Genomic DNA, 6,106 nt, shown 5'->3' on the forward strand with positions numbered 1-6,106 from the left:
TGCAAACTCTCTGCAACTTCCTGTCAGCCTGCTGCACTTAGTCTTTCTAAAACACACACACTGTTTAAACCTCTGAATACAATATCAATGCTGCAGATTATATTATTAATGCAATAGTAATGATGATGATTATTTAACAATAGCAGTAAAATAATTTCCCTGCTCCACAGCGTGTAGTAATTTATCTTCAACACTCAATTCTGTTTATCCCCCTTAGTTAACCTTTCACACCGTGGGGTTAATGCTTGTATCCTTTAAATGAGGAGTGTACCAACTCTATTATGAGCATACACTGGAGTTAATGTTAAAAATAAACTTTATCAAAAAAACGTATTTCTAACAAGGTGCAGGTTTTGTTATTGAACCACCAACAAAAGAAGATCAAATCTACGCTTCACGTTTGAAAAACACTGTCATCAATTCCCTCTTACTTTTGCTGTTTTGCTTCCACCACGATAAAAATCACATATCCTGCACAGCTCTCTCTCAGTGTACTTCAAGACCAGTTTACCATAAAAAAAAAAAAAAAATCTGTTTTCTGCATTATTTGCTTGCTTATTACGCACCAGTCTAGAGTTGTGTACAGCTTTGGGGTTTTTTTTTTTGTTTCTTTCAAAAATGACCACCGGCAGAAAGCCCAATTTCTGTTGTTCAATACCGAAGAAATTTAAACTTTTACAAATTATGCTAAAATTGATTACCTCTGTCTCTAATAAAACGTCTTTAACTTTGCTCTGTTCCACTTCAGCAGCATCAGGTAATGTTTATATGTTGATTTATCATTTTCTTCAGTTTTTATCTGCTGATGCTAGAATGTATTTTATTTTCAGTTACTTTGACACAACAGCATCTGCAGTGATGCTTACACCTCTGATGAAATCTCACAAGTGTTAAGCTTTGTTTTTATAGCCTACATAGATATAAAAATATGGATATATTGTCACGGCCTGAGGCCAGTAGGGAAACTGACTCTAAGGCAGACAACACCCGGAGGCGCTGGGACTGAGGGTGACAAAGCTTTATTTACAGTGGTGCAATTAATGTAAACAGCGAACGACGGTGAGAGGTGCTAAAAGTGCTTACCATAACTTAGAATTGCTCAACGTAAACAAGGAATAACTCAACAACACTCATGAGAAACCGAGGGCTAGCGGCAACCTAAATAAACTTAACACACACTAGAAACTCTACTCTGGAGCATGAATTTAAATATAACATTAGCTTAGAGGGACACTATGATTCATAATACTCCGCTTGGAGTCACACAGTTCTAACTCAGAAATTCACAATCCTTTACTTTGAGACACACATGGCCGACTTGGCATTTCTATGAAACAAAACTAGAAGGAGCACTAGAAGTGTCCGTGGGGAAGCCGTGGGGCTGTCGTGGATTCAATGGAGAACCCGACACTGGGAAATCTGTCAGTGCAGGAACTCCCGAGGGGGGGGGGGGGGGGGGGGGGGGGGGGGGCAGAGGTAAGGGTTTAGTCATCATGCGCAGGCAGAGGCAAAGCTTCGAGGGGAGGTGGTCCGGGTGAGGGAAGATGATTATCCTGAGCGCTGGGCAGGGAGGCAGGCAGGCACGGAGAAACTGTGAACAGACCAGCGCTGAAATCCTAACAGGTGACGGCAGCGGCTTGACAACGTCCGGAGGTCCTAAAGGTTTGCAGACGATCTGGCGAGTCTGAGCGCTGGTCTTAAGAAGCCGGCAATCCCAATTACGCTCAGGTGCAGCCTGTCAGCATGATGTGATGGCTCCGCCCAGGGGTGGAAATGCCGGCCCTGTGGGAAGGCCCAGCACTCACCCGGACCATGACATATATGATCTAGGGGTGGATTTCAATTATCGATTTTCCCGTTAAAATTGATTTTAGCTTGAATACTGCAATATCAATTCATTAAATCCTGAATCGATTTTTAAATATAAATGTATTTTGCCAGAAACAATCAGAATCTCAGGTTAAAGCTGTCATTTCAACAACCACCAAACAACTAAAACAGCAAATGAGAGCAGATAAACGGATTCCACACAAAGACACAAACACAAAGCACAGACCCAACGCATCCCAACGTCTGCTTCCTCACCCCACGGCACGTACACAAACACGCCGTTGGGGCTGAAAGCACAGAATATGAATCTGCAGGTTTTGTCACTCTCTGACCAAAATTCACTGAACCAGCAGCAAAAGAATATAAAAGCCAAGCTTCACATTTGATAAATATTGTCATTAATTCCCTCCCACCTTTGCTGTTTTGCTTCCACCACGATACAAAAAAAAAAAAAAAGAAAGAAAGAAAAACTTCCTGCACAGCTCTTTCTCTCTCTCAGGGTACTTCAAGAACAGTCTCCCATTTCAAATCTCTTTTTTCCACATTATTCGCTTGCTTATTATGCACCAGTCTACCATAAACCATCCCTGATACAGCGCTGTCAGCTGCTGTTTTTTTTTTTTTTTTTTGCCTACCAGTGGAGCCTTGGACAATGTGGCTAAAATTCACATCAGTACAACCAAGGACTTACAATACAAGAACTCAAAATGCTGGGTCACAAAGACCCAGAACTGTGACAGTGAGGAGGTGAAGCCAAAAGAGAACCACTGCAAAGCCTGGTGAAAAACATGTTAGCAGAGGCCTTGGAAAAAGCTCTATCACCACTTAGTGCAAGTATTTCTCAAAATGGAACTTTACTGTGGTCGGTCCAAGACGACTTAAACATGCAGGCGGCTAAAGTGGACATGCTATCGGTCAAGGTCGACAACCTACAGGGCTTAGTCCGCCAAGTCAAAAAAGATGCTAACAATTGTGTAACTGAAATGGGCAAGCTCACACTCAAGATCAGTGAGTTAGGTCGAGAATGGAGAAACAAGATTAGAATCATTAACCTATCAGTGGAAATCAAAGGGGATGATGCTCGCGGCATCCTGATCAGCTGCACACCCACTGGAGATAGAAAGGCCTCAATGAATCTACTCTCCTAGATCCTGCAAAGCTAATATCATCCTCTGACTCGTCAAGTATGCAGATCGACAGGCCATTCTACAAGGAGCCAGGAAAGCTAAACCATCTCTTGCTGATGGCACTCGACTGGAATTTTATGACGACTACAGCGTAGGCATAACACAATGGAGGAGCACCTACAAAGAGGTAAGCACCCGCTTTCGACAGAAAGGAATCGTTAACTTCTTGATTTACCCTGCTATGCTGAGAGTTAAGGTAGCAGGCGGGCAAAAGACGTTTGAGACTGTCAAGCAGGCTGAATGCTTTCTGAACGACCTGGATTCTGACAGTGTTGCAGGCATCAAGGATACTACAACTAGAGAGACTCTGGTGGCCGCTTGTATGGAAACCTGAAGGTGCCTTAGACGACTGAGGGATGGGTAACTTTCATCATTTGATGTTTTTCCTTGTTACTCAAATGCTGAATGATGCAGCCTAGTATTTTGTTTGAGTTTGCGGAGAGGTTTTTTCTTTGTTCCATTAATGCAACTTTCTATATGGTGATTGGTTGTTCTATATTAATGTTCTTCATACACAAGGTTTAGTCATTGCTTTGCAATCCACAGAAAGGACGCAGGCACAGGTTCAATATTATCAGACCTAGCTTTGTGGATGTCATCGACGTTAACTACCAAGGGGTTTAGGGGAGGAAATGGTGTTTGGCCACTGCCACACAAGAACCAACACATAAACTATGCTGTAGACATTCTGAGTGAAACCATAACCTTAGAGATAGATAATGACAACGCTCAGTACTTGTTCTCCTTTTCATCAGAGTTGGGTTTGCATGGTTACCTCTGTGTACTTGCATCGACCTTTTATTTAACCTAAAATCTATGGCTAAGTTAACAGTAGTATCCCTTAATGTTAAAGGGCTGAATTCTGCCTTTAAAAATGCAGCATCCTTGATTTCTTGCATAGATAGAAAGTGGACATAGCACTATTACAGGAGACCCACCTCAGACCACTGGACATGGGAAGAATGCAAAATAATTATATGCCCATTGTAGCCTCAGGTGATGGGTCTAAAACTAAAGAGGTTATGATATTGATGAAGCGTAACACTAATATACAAGTTGAGAAAGTTCTAGCTTATTGGGGAAGTGGGCATACTGTTGTGTTACTTTATAGGGGGAAAAATTGCAGTTGTATGGTATCTATGGTCCAACCATCTATGAAGCAAACTTCTTTCCATTGTTGACTAAAGAACTGCTCAGCTTGAGTGATTACACTCTGATCATCGAAGCTAACATGAATACCTTTTTAGACCTGCACCTGGACAGATCCTACCATACCATATCAGCAACTCAAGCGATGTCGTCTGAGGCCTTGGGTATCTTTACCAAAATTTTGAACTTGAACGATATTTGGAGAGTATTGAACCCAGAGAGGCGACAGTGATCACTGACTTTTTTAGGGGCTTGTTCAGATTAAATAGAACAAAATACAAATCATTAAAACATGCTAAAAACACAACAGCCTTAATAAATGCAGAGTAGTTTGGACCCGGAAGCAGGATTCATCACGTCATCACTTAAAGATTGGACATTCCACCTGCTGTGAATGTTTTAATGCAGTATAGTTGCTATTATTGTCACTTGTCACATCATGTGCTTGAGAGTTAAAATAAATAACATTCAGATAGAACATAAAATTGTCTCGTGTAAACTGTATGCGGTGTTAAATAGGCCTAAACTACTGTACTTTAATGTCGGTCATAAGGGTGGTACTTCAAGAGCCATATTTTTTATGAGGTGGTACTCATTGTGAAAAGTTTGTGAACTACTGTACTACGTAATAACAGACGGATTTATTTAGACCGATCTGACATAATGTTATATTTGGCTTATATTTCATTTGGTCACTCAAGCAAAAGAGTAATGCTTTGAAGCCTATTTCTGATTTCATAATGTTGGATCAAATAACATTAAGATAAAAAAAAAAAGAGAGAAGATAATAATTACAATGAATTAGTTGTTCCACGTATGCTAGCCTAATCAGGCATGAAAATAACATATCCAAAATCTACATTAATCTTGATTTAAAAAATAAAATAAAAAAACTTTATAAAAATGCATCAGAAAATTCTGTGCTGATATAAGTCTACAGATAGTTAGATAGGGAGAGTTCATGATCTGCCACTAGTGTTTAAAAAAGGTCTACTGAGTGGAAGGAGATTACTATTCGAGGGCTCGGCTTGCATGGACAGTTTTTGCCCTGTAGAAATGAGTGTGTCACTGACCTTTGGAATACACGTTGATTTCTGTCTGGGTCGGTCACAGCGTAAAGTTTGTAGCAGCTCCGTCTTTGTGCCTTCTCTTTTCCATCGTGAACAGTTGGCCACAGCAAGATTTGATATAATATTCCAGCAGTTCTAGGTTGAAAACAGAGGATCTATGGGAATATATCCTTAGCTCGATTGCCAGATTGTCTATTGTAAGAAACAGGTCTTCGCCATGTTGAATTACACTAAAAAGTAGTCATTGCCCGCTTGAAGTTGACGCTCCAGTGTTCCAGATTAACTGGCGTTGCTGATCAACTGGTGTTGGTCGAACAGATGTGTGGTTCAACACTGTTGGTAGAGATGCAGGCATATGCTCTTCCTGGGTGCCACAGACTATCACCTAAAAAGAATAAACAAATTAAATTGCTGCACATTTTGTAGATTAACATTTTAAGATTATTTTGGAAAAAAATTCTTTCTTTTATTATATTACATTTAAAGAGTCAAATGGAAGTCTTTCTAAAACTATTTAATGATATTTATATTATGAAAAGCAGATTTTTGTTTTGTTGTTTTAAGTTTTGCACGTTTTTAGATAAAATAAACACACACAAAACAAAAGCAAACGACAAGAACAGAAAGCTGGAAAACCCACCCGACTGACCAAACTTAACTCAAAATACTCCAACGTGACAGATTCTCCTTGCTGGCTCTATTTCTCTCAATAGAAATTTCAGTGGAATGATCAAATCCCGCAAATAATTCACTTCCTTATAACCCATTAAAACAGGTACCGAAGCAGTTACGTTCTAAATGAAGCCTCGGACGTCACCGAGTACGTCACTCTGGCCAAACGAATCAAGCCTCGCTTCTGAAGCAGTGTGG

At 40.3% G+C, this 6,106-nt stretch overlaps 1 pseudogene; it reads right to left on the minus strand.

The window, feature by feature from the left end:
• Positions 1-6,106, minus strand: part of LOC102307837 — a 24,467-nt pseudogene extending 18,361 nt beyond the window's left edge.

Source organism: Haplochromis burtoni, unplaced genomic scaffold (assembly GCF_018398535.1).
Source record: "Haplochromis burtoni strain Fernald_Lab_line unplaced genomic scaffold, NCSU_Asbu1 Contig_514, whole genome shotgun sequence".
Taxonomy (NCBI): Eukaryota; Metazoa; Chordata; class Actinopteri; order Cichliformes; family Cichlidae; genus Haplochromis; species Haplochromis burtoni.